This window comes from Magallana gigas, chromosome 9 (assembly GCF_963853765.1).
Source record: "Magallana gigas chromosome 9, xbMagGiga1.1, whole genome shotgun sequence".
NCBI classification, from domain to species: Eukaryota; Metazoa; Mollusca; class Bivalvia; order Ostreida; family Ostreidae; genus Magallana; species Magallana gigas.
In genome coordinates this window covers 16,941,333-16,957,848 of record NC_088861.1, presented here as the reverse complement: position 1 = coordinate 16,957,848, position 16,516 = coordinate 16,941,333, and the positions used below count along the sequence as shown (strand labels likewise).

The following is a 16,516-nucleotide window of genomic DNA, read 5'->3' as shown; positions in this document are numbered from 1 at the left end:
AAGAACTAAAAGAAAAATTCGTTCGGGGCGAACATGAAATATCGTAATTACAACAATCTCACAGGGATCTATATCAAACTTTTTTATCATTCAGATAAAATCATTTGTTAAAATAAACGTACATTTATACGGTAAGCAGTTTGTCTTTGTCACACTCATTTCATCGTTGTTTGATATTTTGATTTATCAAGTTATCAAGAAGATATCATTGTATCCTTTGCAGTTAATGCTTTAAGGGGAATATGCGGCCATCTTGTACATTTGAGGACAAAAAATGTAAACATTTCTTGAACTAGCTAGTTTCTGCTCGAAACTGACCAAAACTGTTGCCAAAAGATATAAAAGCAGTAAATATGAGATTTTACATGTTGGATTGAATGCATATTATGACGATCAAAAATTCTAAAAAAAATTTTGAAAGGGGTTCATTGGTTTCCTCTCTACGTTCATCCTCCTTAAAAAAGAAATTATCTTGGTTAATATTTAGTTGATTATAATTGCATTGTAAATGTTGAAACGACAGTTACATGTATTATTGGTATACTGGTGATAAGCATTGATGTTCCGAAAAAAAAATCGGATAAGCAGTAACCACGAAATATGCGAAGATATTTAACATCACAAGAAAAAAAAATCTATTTTTAAGTGCATTCAGATAGAAAAGACAACTAAATGAAAAAGAGAATGGTACAACATTTTGTAATCCCTTTTTATTGATGTTCAGTCATCGACAAAACATTGTTTAGTTTAATTTCCATCCAGAGAAAGATGAGTATCCGGTAAAGGCATACGTCAAGGAATTTGATGACTCAAGCCAGACTTGATCGTGTTTGTTCAGAATGATGGTGATGGTGGCACCGCATTGTTGATAAACACCAGCACAGTGCGATCGGTGATACGTAGAGCCGTTTTTCATCAGTTTGGTTTCACCATGATAGCTTTTGTGGGTACCAATGCTCCAAGAGAAGACATACAGACCATTAGAAGGGGCAGTGAAGCGGTAATTGCCGCTGTTGTAAGCATGTCCGTAGTTAGTTTTGACAGTGGTAAATCGTATGGTGGTCCCAGAATTGTATCTTGCTGAGCTTGACGTAACCGCTGAGAATGCTACGCGGTGTCTGCAGCCATGGTAACCATGATCATTGTGACCTATAACCAACCATATAAACTTCATTGTTTAAAGAAGAAACAGTTCCTTATGTATGTTTCTATTATAGGTTCTTTCGCCTAAGTTTTTTTTTGTGCATGCAATTTCTTTTAATTAAAACAAAATAAAAAAGCGGGTGCTGTTGGAAACCCTAACTCTCTCTCTCCCTCTCTCCCTCTCTCTCTCTCTCTCTTTCTCTCTCTCTCTCTCTCTCTCTCTCTCTCTCTCTCTCTCTCTCTCTCTCTTTCTCTCTATAAAATAAAAAAACCAACACTAATTGTAAAACGTCAGCACTTTCCTTCCATTTCTTCAGACGTTTTACAGTCGTATAAGAATACTTTTAAGACTATTAGTAATATTTATTACCATAATATATATATATATATAAATATATATATATATATATATATATATATATATATATATATATATATATATATATATATATATATATATATATATATATATATATATATATATATACACAGTAAAACGTGTTTAGTACGAACACGGTTATAGCGAATTCTCGGATATAGCGAAGTGTTTTTGAGTCCCCGGTAAAATTCTTAACAATTCTTTGCAAAATTATACGGTTATAATGAATTCGAATATACGGATAAAGCGAACTGATTTGGAGTCCCCTAGAGGTCAATAAAAACAAAATTTAACACCCTTATAACGAATTTCTTTACAGTTTTAAATAGTTTGCACTTCCATTAAACAAAATAGTTTGAATGAATATATTTTCATATAATTTTTTTAGTTTACAATCCGATTTCTAAATGTTTCAAAGTAATGTATTTTTATTTTAAGCCTAAATTATTAAAACTTATAGCCTGGTGAGAGAAAACATGTATATAGTGAATTGGCTATAGATATTATAACAAACTCGTTATACGGATATAACGAATTACGGATATAACGAAGTAATTCCATAAGTCCCTAGGACTTCACTATAACCGAGGTTAACTGTATATATATATATATAACCAAAGTCTCTTATTCAATGAATAATAAAAAAATTTAAAACACTGTTTCAAAATATTTCGACCGTGTTACCGGTCTTCATCAGTCGGTGTTTATTGTCTATAGCAACACAACGTAGAGCATATACTATGACATCACAACAGAAATACATTCTGGCAAGTGACGTCATGCAACACTATTGCACCAAAAACATATGAAATATAGGTGAGAGTCTATAGAAAGCACATTGATGGCCGTAATTAGTACATAAGCAAGTAATATATGAAAAATTGTATAGATAACGGGGCATAAAATATAGGAAATGGCTATACAAACTAGTAATAAAGTAGTCTAAAGACAATAATGTTCCCTTTTGTTGATACCAAAAGGCATATAAGTATTTAATTTTTTCTTCCACAAATTTTCTCTGAATTTTCTGTAAGTTTCATCTTTGTGCAATTTTTCGATACATATTACAGAATAATCATCAACTGTATCAACCCGTTTTCCCAACATATACAATTTTGTTACACGTTTTACAAAACACCCCATAGAAATATTTACATTTTCTATTGAAAAAGGATTTCTTTCTTCCGACCTGTACAGTAAACCCACTGACAAACACATGTACCTAAATAAAAAAAATCCAGCCATCCTGAATCTACAAAAAAATCTATACCATTTGGACTGGATATTCGCGCGCGCGCAATCTGCTCAACAGATGAGGGATATTTCAAACAACGGGAGAAAATTAAAATTAATTTACGCAAATGTGGATATATTTCAACAACGAGGTCGAGGATCAGCTGGTGAAGGTGGATAAACTCAACCGCTCGGAGTTATTTAACTACAGAAAAAATAACAAAAAATGTAACCGTGTTCCGTGTGTGTTAAACTACTCCAGAGGACTACCAAATATTCATCAAATATTAAAGAAACGTCATAAAATTCTCGAAAATTACGATAGCCTAAAACTTGCGTTTCATAACACACCTATAGTGGCATTCAGGAGAGACAAAAACTTGAAAGACATATTGGTCCATAAGAAACATAATAACCTCTTTTTAAAAAAAACAACCCTTATGCGAGCCGTGTGGTGCAAAAAAATGTGTTATGTGTAAATATATTATTTGTTCTGGCCAATTTCAAGATTCTAAGGGCAAAACGTATCAAGTTAAAAATCATATCGATTGCAAGTCAAGTAATGTTGTTTATGGGGTGTTTTGTTAAAAGTGTAACAAAATTGTATATGTTGGGGAAACGGGGGTGACTTTATACCAAAGACATGTTTTAAATTTGTCACTGATCAGGAGAGAAACTAACGACCCTGTAGCAATGCATTTTTATACTGACGAACATACAGTTGATGATTATTCTGTAATAGGTATCGAAAAATTGTACAAAGATGAAACTTACAGAAAATTCAGAGAAAATTTGTGGAAGAAAAAAAATAAATACTTATATGCCTTTTGGTATCAACAAAAGGGAACATTATTGTCTTTAGACTACTTTATTACTAGTTTGTATAGCCATTTCCTATATTTTATGCCCCGTTATCTATACATTTTTCATATATTACATGTTAATGTACTAATTACGGCTATCAATGTGCTTTCTTTAGACTCTCACCTATATTTCATATGTTTTTGGCGCAATATTGTTGTATGACGTCGCTTGCAAGACTGTATTCCTATTGTGACGTCAAAGTATATGTTATACGTTGTGTTGCTATAGACAATAAACACCGACTGATGAAGACCGGTAACACGGTCGAAATATTTTGAAACAGTGTTTTAAAGTTTTTTATTATAATATATATATATATATATATATATATATATATATATATATATATATATATATATATATATATATATATATATATAAATCTTATCTGGTGTTCAGGATCACATCTAGTTGACAGGCATGGATTAGAGTTAGAGGCTTAACGTAGAGCATTATCTTGACCCATGCTTATCTATGAGATATTAATCCTGTTCACCGGAATAAGTAAACATTGTAAAGACCAACTTTTATTATATACCCTCCTGTATTTACCTATACATGAACTATTACAATAGAGAAACAACTTTGAAGCTTGAGCTTTTCACCCCAACCCTACCACGAAAAAGAAAGCTCTCCCAAAAAATTTTGTATAACAGAAAAGGGAAATCTATCAGGTTTTGTACATTTTTTTATGAAAATGTAATTATCTATTGTATCTTCATATTCGACATAATTGTCAAGTGAAATCTGAATGAATAATAAAAAATCTATGGATCATCAGATATATAGCGTATCTCTAAAATATTTGCTTTTTGCAATTTGATACCTACCAAAATACGTATGCTTAAGTTTTTTTTTTTTTGCATTTTCTGAAGTGATTTTTTTTAATACTAAGTTTGATAGACAACATCAAACTTTTGCGGTTCAGATAATATCCCGGAAGTTAAAACAATCAGAATACAAAAAATAGAGTAAACTAAACCAGTGGTTAAATGTGTTTCCCTATGATATTTTTCACATTTCAAAGTTTTCAAGATATTTTTTTTACTGATAGGTCCTGAAACCGATATTTTTTAAAAGGAAATGTCAAAATAAAAACATACTAAGACTCTTTCATATTTGACAGAATGCAGAACTTGTTACCATCAAACTGATTAAAGTTGTGTACTCGTTTTAGATATATAATAAAGTTAATTGTGGACATGCTGCATACGTTTCTCGTAAACATAACCATAAAAACAAGCGAAAGTTAAAAATCATGTTTTGTGCTCTGCTTTATCATAGTCTAACTGTAGCGACATTAATCGAAAAAAGAAATTCGGGTTACCTAAGAGAATAAAATTCTTTAAGAAATCTCGTGGGTTTAATACAAATAAAAAGGTTTTAAGAATAATTGTGTATTGTTAAATCTATAACTACAATTCAAGGACGTAAAAAAAGTAAAGCAACGTACTTATCATTTCGTTTCCTCAAATTTCTGGAGCGTCTTCATTAGTGTTCTTACAATAATCCCATTTTTCATGGGTTTAGGAAAATTAAAAAAAAATGTGACGCATTTTTTTGTTTTGTAATCGGAATCAGAAGTGAAAATTTTAATATGGGATTGGCTCAGTTTATTTTGGCAAAGTTTAAAATTGGAACAGAGTAAGAAGGCTTCCTATTTAATTTCCAATCAAAAATTGGTATTTTGTCTTTTATTTTGGTCATTATTTGTTTAAATTGAACTCTTAAATCTATTTTACTGTATCTTTAAAATACAAATTCTAATAATTTGTATTATTTCATTCATTATTATGTTTATATTCAAAATCACTAGTTATATAAGATTTTTACAAAATTTGTCTACATAATCTTTTTTTAAATGTTTATCAAAAGTTGCGAATAATTGGGTACAACCTTTTGTTTTTTTCATTAATCTGATGAAACGTTCATGTACATCTTTTTTCTATTTAAAATTGACAAAAATATATATCCCCGAGAATCCTTATGTATACAGGAAAACATCTTGAATTATGTTTAATATTGCTATAATATAATAACATAGAACATACTACTTAGCACATCTCCGTCTTCCCCAGAATCCCCATAGTCATATTGGGACGATGTCATGCCAAAGGTCAGACACATCACCAAACAAACCAGCGCTATGGTCTTCATTTTGAGAAATCTACAAGAAAAATAAAAAGAACTAGACACATCTCGTTGCGAGCAACGAGTGGGTTTTCCGTCCGATTTCTGAATAGATTAGATTAAACTTATCAATTCAAAGATAAAATCGTACATCTAAGCGAAAAATAGTAAAAAACAAATTTGCGGCACTCATGGCTTGAACCCGGGTCACATGGGCCATGTCCACGACTCTATCGACTGAGCTACTCAGACTCTTGCTTCAAAATTTGATGTTTAATTTCTCAAGAATGCCTTAATCGATTTTAAAACCAATTACATATTCTGAATAAGTAAGAGGGTCACTTGAAAATCTCAAAGAAAAATATGAAAAAATAAAAAAAGTCGAGAAATTCAATTTTTCAAATTTTCTTCCGGTGGCGACCGGAAGTGACGGCGGACACTTTCTTGACCCAGGTGCACCAGAAAAACAGTAGATCTATCATCTCTGAAAATTTTAGCCCTGTATCTTTACTCGTTTTCGCGAAACCTGACAGACAAAATTGACTTTTTAAAGTCGTAAACGGACGATAACTTCCGACCGGAAGTGTTTTTCAAAAATATATGAAAAACAATCAACTTCAGATAAAATTGCGTTAATCTTGAAAATTTGAATGAAATTGATCGAGCCATCTCTGAGAAATCATGTGCACAAAATTGGTAAGAAAAAAGAAATAACTAGACATGATCTCGTTGCGAGCAACGAGGAAGTCTTCCGTGCGATTTTTGTAGGTTATTTGACCTTGACATTGACATTTGAACCTTTATCTCCTTATCGGGGCAACATAACAAAATTTTGATGGTTTAATATTGTTAGGAATATCATTCTCAGCATTTTTTATTCTATATCGATTTTCAAAATAATGCTTTTTAAAATATTTGTTCTGTTTGAGATCTGATAGAAAGGTTTTGGATTTCTGGTCCCTTAAAACCCCTAATTACGGAACGCATGATAAAATAATTTATTGTTAAATAAAGGTGAGATAAACATTTTTGCTTCCTAAACATATATCAAAATATTTCTCAGTAAAGTTCTATAGATTAAATCCTTTAGAGCTTTTTTTGCCCCTAATTTGAGGAACTAGCCCTTTTTTCTTGATATCAAATGAAAGGTCTTTTGATATTAAACATATTTTGTTCAACAAATGTTAAACATTTTTTACCGGTCTTTTGTAAAGACTGTTTAAGGGGCTGACCCTTTATATCCTTATTGGGGCCATATGACAAAATTTCGATGATTGAATATTGACTAGAGCATCATTCTAAGCATTTATTATGTGATATTGCTTTGCAAAATATTTGTCTTTTTTTGAGATTATTATTGATCGAAGGACTTCTGGCCCTTAAAACTCTTAATTACGTAACGCATGATAAATTTTTATAATGTATAGTTCAATATGTGTAAGATGAACATTTTACTTTCTTTAATATATTACAAAACATATTAAACATATTACGAAATATTTCTCAGTAAAGTGCTATGGAAGAAAGACTTTAGAGCCCCTTTTGCCCATTAAATAAAGGGCCATCCCCTTTTTCTTGACATCATATGAAAGGTCTTTTGATATTTAACATATTTTATTCAACAAACTTTTAGTAATTCGTTACCGTTTTTGAGCTATCTGGGATAGGACATTTTAGGGGCTGACCCCATATCTCTTTATTGGGGCCGGATAACGAAACTTTTATAATTGAATTTTGTTTTAAACATCATTCTAAGCATCTTTTATTCTATGTTGCTTCTTAAAATATTTGTCTTTTTTGAGATATAATTGATCGAAGTTTTAGACTTCTGGCCCCTAAAAACCCCTAATTACGTAACGCATGATAAACTTTTTATAATATATAGTTTTATATGTGTAAGATGAACATTTTACTTTCTTAAATATATTACAAAACATTTCTCAGTAAAGTGCTATGGAAGAAAGTCTTCAGAGACGTTTTGGTCCCTAAATTGAGGGGCCAGCCCCTTTTTCTTGATGTCCACTGAAAGATCTTTAAAAAATACATTTTAACTGTTCTACATGTCTTAACAAAATATTTTTGGATAAAAAAGATACATTAAGAAAACCAAGAAAAATCACAACATTTTTTACATCTCAATTTTTGGGTCCAGGCGAGCTTTGGCACCCTTTGTGCCAGACATAAATAATTCACTTTAGACAAAACTACAATTATTCGTCTACAATTCCTGAAAATTTGAATTTGATATCTTTTGTCATCTAAGAGAAGTACGCAGACAAGCTGGCCCTCTAAAAATTGCTAAAACGTCAATATCTCTGAAACGGAGATGACGTCATTAAAATAAAAAAAATTCCAATAAGGTTCAGATCAATATCTATCAGATCTGAAAGTTTCATGAAAATCGGCCAAGCCATTTCCGAGAACTCGCGTGCACAAAATTTGTAAGAAAAAAACCCAAAAATAATAATAACTAGACACGATCTCGTTGCGAGCAACGAGGAGGTTTTCTGTCCAATTTTAGAAGTTGAAATATATGTATGACAATTTTTTTGCTATTTACCAGGTAAACATGATTAGGAAATAGTATAAAAAATCCTTTAATTTCAAACAGACTCTTTCCTTTTATTTCTATATCCTCTTTTTTTAAACAAATAGATCATTAATGTATTGGACTTCTTGCTCTTGTTTTGTTTCTGATACAGGTATAAGAGTTTTGATTGGAAACATTGAGATCCCTCTTGTCCCGTAGTTTGAGAGACAAGCCCCTTTTTGTTATCAAAAAGATATTTAGGAAAGATTTATTTTAGGGGCCGAGCCTATACCTTTTTATATCTTTATGATTACGAACATTATTCTGAGCATCTTCTCTTCTATAATGCTTTTCAAAATATATCTCCTTTTTTAAAGATATATTGATCAAAATATTGGACTTCTAGCCCCATAAAACCCCTATTTATGTAGCATGTCAGATAACTTTTTAACATGCAAAGTTTTTTGATTCTATAATGCATTACAAAATATTTATTATGAAAGAGATAAAAATAAAAAAAATTTTTTAGACCCCTCTTGGTCCTTTATTTGAGGGTTCAGCCGCTTTTTCTTGAGATCAAATAAAAGGTCTTTTTGTTCTCAACATATTTTGTTCATCAAGTGTTTCCAAATTTGTTACCGTTCTTGAAATATTTGGGAAAGATTGTTTTAGGGGCCGACCCTATATCTCATTATAGGGGCCATTTAATGAAACTTTAGTGGTTAAATATTATTTCAAACGTTGTTATGAGCATCTTCTCTTTTATAATGCTTTTCAAAATATTTCTCCTTTTTAAGATATAAATGATCACAATATTGAACTTCTAGCCCCATAAAACCCCTAATTATGTAGCATGTCAGATAACTTTTTAACATGCAAAGTTTTTTGATTCTATAATGCATTACAAAATATTTATTATGAAAGAGATAAAAATAAAAAAAAACTTTAGACCCCTCTTGGTCCTTTATTTGATGGTTCAGCCGCTTTTTCTTGAGATCAAATGAAAGGTCTTTTTGTTCTCAACATATTTTGTTCATCAAGTGTTTCCAATTTTGTTACCGTTCTTGAAATATTTGGGAAAGATTGTTTTAGGGGTCAATCCTTTATACCTTATAAGGGCAATTAAACGAAACTTTGATGGTTAAATATTATTACTAATGTTATTTTGCGTATTTTCTCTTCTATAATGCTATTCAAAATATTTCTCCTTTTTAAGATATAAATGGTCCAAATATTGGACTTCTATCCCCTTAAACCTTTTATCATGTAACTTATCAAGTAACTTTAATCATTAACAGAAACATGACTGAAAGATAAACATTTTTGCTTCTATAATGCATTACAAAATATTTATTATGAAAGAGATATAAATAAGACTTTATACCCCTCTTGGCCCCTAATTTGAGGGGCCAGCCCCTTTTTCTTGATATCAAATAAAAGGTCTTTTTATTCTAAACATATTTCGTTCATTAAGTGTTTCCAAATTTGTTACCGTTCTTGAGATATTTGGGAAAGATTGTTTTAGGGGCCGACCCTATATCTCATTATAGGGGCCATTTAATGAAACTTTGGTGGTTAAATATTATTACAAACGTTGTTATGAGCATCTTCTCTTTTATAATGCTTTTCAAAATATTTCTCCTTTTTAAGATATAAATGATCACAATATTGAACTTCTAGCCCCATAAAACCCCTAATTATGTAGCATGTCAGAAAACTTTTTAACATGCAAAGTTTTTTGATTCTATAATGCATTACAAAATATTTATTATGAAAGAGATAAAAATAAAAAAAAAACTTTAGACCCCTCTTGGTCCTTTATTTGAGGGTTCAGCCGCTTTTTCTTGAGATCAAATGAAAGGTCTTTTTGTTCTCAACATATTTTGTTCATCAAGTGTTTCCAAATTTGTTACCGTTCTTGAAATATTTGGGAAAGATTGTTTTAGGGGTCAATCCTTTATACCTTATAAGGGCAATGAAACGAAACTTTGATGGTTAAATATTATTACTAATGTTATTTTGCGTATTTTCTCTTCTATAATGCTATTCAAAATATTTCTCCTTTTTAAGATATAAATGATCCAAATATTGGACTTCTATCCCCTTAAACCCTTTATCATGTAACTTATCAAGTAACTTTAATCATTAACAGAAACATGACTGAAAGATAAACATTTTTGCTTCTATAATGCATTACAAAATATTTATTATGAAAGAGATATAAATAAGACTTTATACCCCTCTTGGCCCCTAATTTGAGGGGCCAGCCCCTTTTTCTTGATATCAAATAAAAGGTCTTTTTATTCTAAACATATTTCGTTCATTAAGTGTTTCCAAATTTGTTACCGTTCTTGAGATATTTGGGAAAGATTGTTTTAGGGGCCGACCCTATATCTCATTATAGGGGCCATTTAATGAAACTTTGGTGGTTAAATATTATTACAAACGTTGTTATGAGCATCTTCTCTTTTATAATGCTTTTCAAAATATTTCTCCTTTTTAAGATATAAATGATCACAATATTGAACTTCTAGCCCCATAAAACCCCTAATTATGTAGCATGTCAGATAACTTTTTAACATGCAAAGTTTTTTGATTCTATAATGCATTACAAAATATTTATTATGAAAGAGATAAAAATAAAAAAAAAACTTTAGACCCCTCTTGGTCCTTTATTTGAGGGTTCAGCCGCTTTTTCTTGAGATCAAATGAAAGGTCTTTTTGTTCTCAACATATTTTGTTAATCAAGTGTTTCCAAATTTGTTACCGTTCTTGAAATATTTGGGAAAGATTGTTTTAGGGGTCAATCCTTTATACCTTATAAGGGCAATTAAACGAAACTTTGATGGTTAAATATTATTACTAATGTTATTTTGCGTATTTTCTCTTCTATAATGCTATTCAAAATATTTCTCCTTTTTAAGATATAAATGATCCAAATATTGGACTTCTATCCCCTTAAACCCTTTATCATGTAACTTATCAAGTAACTTTAATCATTAACAGAAACATGACTGAAAGATAAACATTTTTGCTTCTATAATGCATTACAAAATATTTATTATGAAAGAGATATAAATAAGACTTTATACCCCTCTTGGCCCCTAATTTGAGGGGCCAGCCCCTTTTTCTTGATATCAAATAAAAGGTCTTTTTATTCTAAACATATTTCGTTCATTAAGTGTTTCCAAATTTGTTACCGTTCTTGAGATATTTGGGAAAGATTGTTTTAGGGGCCGACCCTATATCTCATTATAGGGGCCATTTAATGAAACTTTGGTGGTTAAATATTATTACAAACGTTGTTATGAGCATCTTCTCTTTTATAATGCTTTTCAAAATATTTCTCCTTTTTAAGATATAAATGATCACAATATTGAACTTCTAGCCCCATAAAACCCCTTATTATGTAACACAACAGAAAACTTTTATCTTGTATTGATAAAAAACTGAAAGATAAACATTTTTGCTTCTATAATGCATTACAAAAAATTTCTTATTAAAGAGATATCGATAAAAGACCTCAGACCCATCTTGGCCCCTAATATGAGGTGTCAGCCCCTTTTGCTTGGTGTCAATTGAAAGCTCTTGTATAGATAAACTTTTGATACTCTACATGTGTTAGTAAAATATTTATGAGAATAAAAATATTCGTGATCAAATCTCAAATTTCCCAAAAATTGTCAAAAAATTTAACTTCAACATTTTCAGGTCTAGGCGAGCTTCAAGGATAATGACTTCTGGTCAAATCTAAATCAAGCAAGCAAATCTACCATAACCACTCTATCGTGCATGTAAATTTCAAGTCTCTAACTATAATAGTTTATGAGGAGATGCGTGGACAATATCATGTTCCAAAATACATTAAAAAGGGAGATAATTTAGAAGCGGAAGTGAATTTTCAAACAGGAAGTGGGATGCAAAGAGACATTCACCAATCGCATCATCCATGTAAAAATCATTAAAATCGATTGAGAAATGGCTGAGAAATTAAGGGTGTGTACCACGGAGAAAAATAATAATAATATAGAAGAATGAGAAACCGTAGAAAAACAGTAAGGTCTTCCGCTGAAGACGGAAGACCTTAACTAGACACGATCTCGTTGCGAGCAACGAGGAGGTCTTCCGTCCGATTTTAGAAGCCAAGATACACTTATGATCTTGATTTTGCTAATAAAGAAAACCCAGCTAAACATAACTTGAAAATGTAGAAAAAGAGGGTCTTCATTTTAAATATCAGAGAGTATTTTGTTTTAGGTGAACGATCTTTGATTGAAAAAACTCCTCTTCACCCTCATTTTAGGGACTATTTCCCTTATCTTAAATTAAATAAAAACACGTGTAAAACTATACACATTTTGTGTAACAAGTGTTTACAGATTCGTAGTCGTTCTTGAGATATCTGAGAAAGAAGGTTTTAGGGACAACCCCTTATCATCTTATTGGGGCCCTTTAACGAAATGTAATTGATTGAGTATTGTTGAGTACATCGTATTGAGCATCTTTTCTTCTATACTGCTTATCCAAACATTTTTACTTTACTAGATATGGATGATCAAAGTTTTGAACTTCTGACCCCTTAAAATCCCTTATTACGTTACACATGAGAAAGTTGGTATATTGTATACGTACATAAAAGTAAGATACATATTTTGCTCCTATAACCTATTACAAAATACCCCTCAGTAAAGAGCTACAAACAAAAGAATTTGGACCCCTCTGGGTCCCTAATTTTAGGGGCCAGCCCCTTTTTCTTGGTATTGAATGAAAGGTGACTTAAAACTACACACATTTTGTTCATCAAGTATTTATAAATTCGTAACCGCTCTTGAGATATCCGAGAAAGAAGATTTTAGGAGCCGACCCCTCATTTCGCAATCGGGGCCCTTTATTGAAGTTTTGAAGGTTGAATATTGTTGAGTACATCATTTTGAGCATCGTTTCTTCTATACTGCTTATCAAAATATTTTTCCTTTACCAGATATAGATGATCAAAGTTTTGAATTCCTAGCCCCTAAAAATCCCTTTAACTTTATTTATTTTACAACGATTGATAAACAAGTTCTACAACTTATATTAATATCTCTCGTTGGCACGGATGTTAGCGCGAGGGGGTCATTGGTGTTTGAAGAAGCCGGAGTACCCGGAGAGAACCCACGTGTCCAAGCGGGCGACCGCCATACCCCATCACATACGACCTCTGTCGATCACGGGGATCGAACTCGGGTCGCAGCGGTGAAAAGCGAGTGCATTGTCCACTACGCTACCTGGACACCTGAAAATCCCTTATGACGACACACATGAGAAAATTGATATATTGTATGGGTACATAACGATAAGATAAACATTTCCGCTTCTATAACATATTACAAAATTCCTCTCAGTAAAGAGCTACAAACAAAATAATTTGGACCCCTCTGAGTCCCTAATTTTAGGGGCCAGTCCCTTTTTCTTGGTATTAAATGAAAGGTGGCTTAAAACTACACACATTTTGATCTACAAGTGTTTACAAATTCTTTATCGTTCTAGAGATATCAGAGAAATAAGATTTTAAAGGCCGACCCCTTATATCCCTATCGGGGCCATAAGAAAGTTAATATATTGTATGGGTACATAACTGTAAGATAAACATTTCCGCTTCTATAACATATTACAAAATACTCCTCAGTAAAGAGCTACAAAAAAAGACTTTAGACCCTCCTGGGTCCCTAATTTTAGGGGCCAGCCCAAACGAAAGCTCATGTAAATATTATTTTAATCTTTATTTTCGGGTTCAGGCGAGCTTTGAGGCTCTTTGAACCAGATATTTATTATTGCCTTTAGACATAACAATAATTTTTCGTCTATCATCCCTGAAAATGTAAACTCGATATTTTTAACCGTTCAGGAGGAGTTCAATGGACAAGCAGACCCTCTAAAAATCAGTAAATCGTCCATATCTCAGAAACGGAAATGACGTCATCATAAAAAAAAATTCCAATAAGGTTCATATCAACTTCTATTTTCAAGTTCAAGTTTCATAAAAATCGACCGAGTCGTTTCGGAGAACTCGCGTGCACAATATATGTAAGAAAAAAAAGAAAAAAAATAATAACTAGAGCAAAGCTCGTTGCAAAGCAACGAGTGGGTCTTCCGTTAATGTCTGAAGTAAAGCTAAAAGTTCCTGTAAGAAGCAGAGCTCTTAAACCAATAACAAGAGTAACTAAAATAAAAAGATGAAAAAATCGAATATTCCTGGTACGACTTGACAAAATCCGAATGATTTTAAGTACGACTTAACAAAAACCTTTCCGATTTCAAGAACGAGTTAACAAAAAAAATCCGAATGTGTTCAAGTACGACTTAGCAATTATTTTTGGTACGAGTTAATTTTACTTTGAACATTACGCTATTTTTTAAACCAAGGACGCGGAATCAAAATTTCGGGAAAAATCAATTTTTAAACCCCGATATCTCTGTCATGCATCGTCCGAATTGAAAACGGCTTTCAGTGTTAGATTCACCTATATAAGCTCTACAAAACACATTTTCATTTTTGATTCGATCAGAAAATTCATTTTTTTCGAAAAATTTGTTTCACTTCCAGTTTCGACCGGAAGTGACAAAATACATTTTTTTGGTCAAATGCCATAAGTAAATCCGCAGATTTACCATCACAGAAAATTTCAAGTATTTATAAACAACCGTTTACGAGAAAAGTCATGGACAAATCCACTTTTTGAAAAATTTTAAAATGACGTAGCTAGAAAACGGAAGTGATTTAATGACGGAAACTTTAAAAGCGTCAAGGGACAAGAATTTAACATAATCCCTGAAAATTTCTTGCAAATCGGTCGAATACTTTTTGAGATATAAAGCAAAAAAGAAGTCAGAAGGAAAAACAAGAATAATAATAATAAACTAGAGCAAAGCTCGTTGCAAAGCAACGAGTGGGTCTTCCATTAATGTCGGAAGTAAAGCCGGCAGTTCCTGTAAGAAGCAGAGCTCTTAAACCAACAACAAGAGTAACTAAAATAAAAAGATGAAAAAATCGAATTATTCCTGGTACGACTTAACAAAATCCGAATGATTTTAAGTACGAATTAACAAAAACCTTTCTGATTTCAAGAACGACTTGACAAAAAAAATCCGAATGTGTTCAAGCACGACTTAACAATTATTTTTGGTACGAATTAATTTTACTTCTAACATTACGCTATTCTTTAAACCAAGGACGCGGAATCAAAATTTCCGGAAAAATCAATTTTTAAACCCTGATATCTCTGTAATGCATTGTTTGATTTTCAAACGGATTTCAGATTTGAATTCACCATGGCATGTTCTATAAGACTGTAGTATTGTTTAATTTTGTTCAAAAAATTGAAAATTTCCAAAAATTGGAACTGCTTCCGGTTTTGAGCAAAAATGATGAACAAAATTTTAAACCCCCCAGTACATTATAGAATTGATACATCTATCATCAGTAAAAATTTCAAAGCGATATCTTTAAAGTTAACGGAGATTTCTTCCGGACAAAATCACTTTTTTAAATTTAAAAATGGCTGCCAAATTTGAACGGAAGTGACGTAAATGCTGAAACTTTAATATCTTTGAGGCACGGTAATTTTACAAAAGCTCTGAAAATTTCATTGAAATCGGATGAACACTTTTTGAGATATAAAGCCGAGAAGGAGTCAGAAAAAAAATAAAAAATAAAATAATAATAAAAAGAAACCGAAGAAAAACAAGAGGGTCTTCCGTTGGAAACGGAAGACCCTAAAAATCGAATGATTCTTGGTACAACTTAACATGATCCGAATGTTTTTAAGTACGACTTAACCAAAAACCCTTAACCATTTCAAGAACGACTTAACAAAAAAACCAATGTGTTTAAGTACGACTTAACAAATTTGACTTCATTTTAGGTACAAGTTTACTTTACCTTGAACTAACATCTTTTTTCTTAACCCAGAATGCAAAATTAAAATTTATGTAAAAAATCAATTTTGTTTAAAACATAATTCTGAGCAACTTTTCCTCTTCAATGCTTTTCAAAAGGTTGACCTTTCGTACTGTGTGCTCGTTGCGTCATTAATTGTCAGAAACTTATCGATGTTAAGTTTACTTTACTGTACTTCTGTGAATATTTTCTATGTAAAATTACTATGAACCAGACAACATTGAAATGGTGAACATTTCAAAGGGCCCCGCTTATGTTATTTCAGAGAATTCTGCTTTGACCTTGACCTATAACTTGA

General features: G+C 31.6%; 1 long non-coding RNA gene across 2 annotated transcripts in view; it reads right to left on the bottom strand.

The window, feature by feature from the left end:
• Positions 1-691: 691 nt before the first annotated feature.
• LOC117691039 (uncharacterized) overlaps positions 692-16,516 on the bottom strand; it is a 47,285-nt gene continuing 31,460 nt past the window's right edge. For both annotated transcript variants that reach the window (XR_010709387.1, XR_010709388.1), the window contains exons 2-3: positions 5,671-5,786; positions 692-1,149 (exon numbers count right to left, since the gene is read on the bottom strand). This is a non-coding gene — a long non-coding RNA (uncharacterized lncRNA). The remainder of the gene's footprint in view (positions 1,150-5,670; positions 5,787-16,516) is intronic.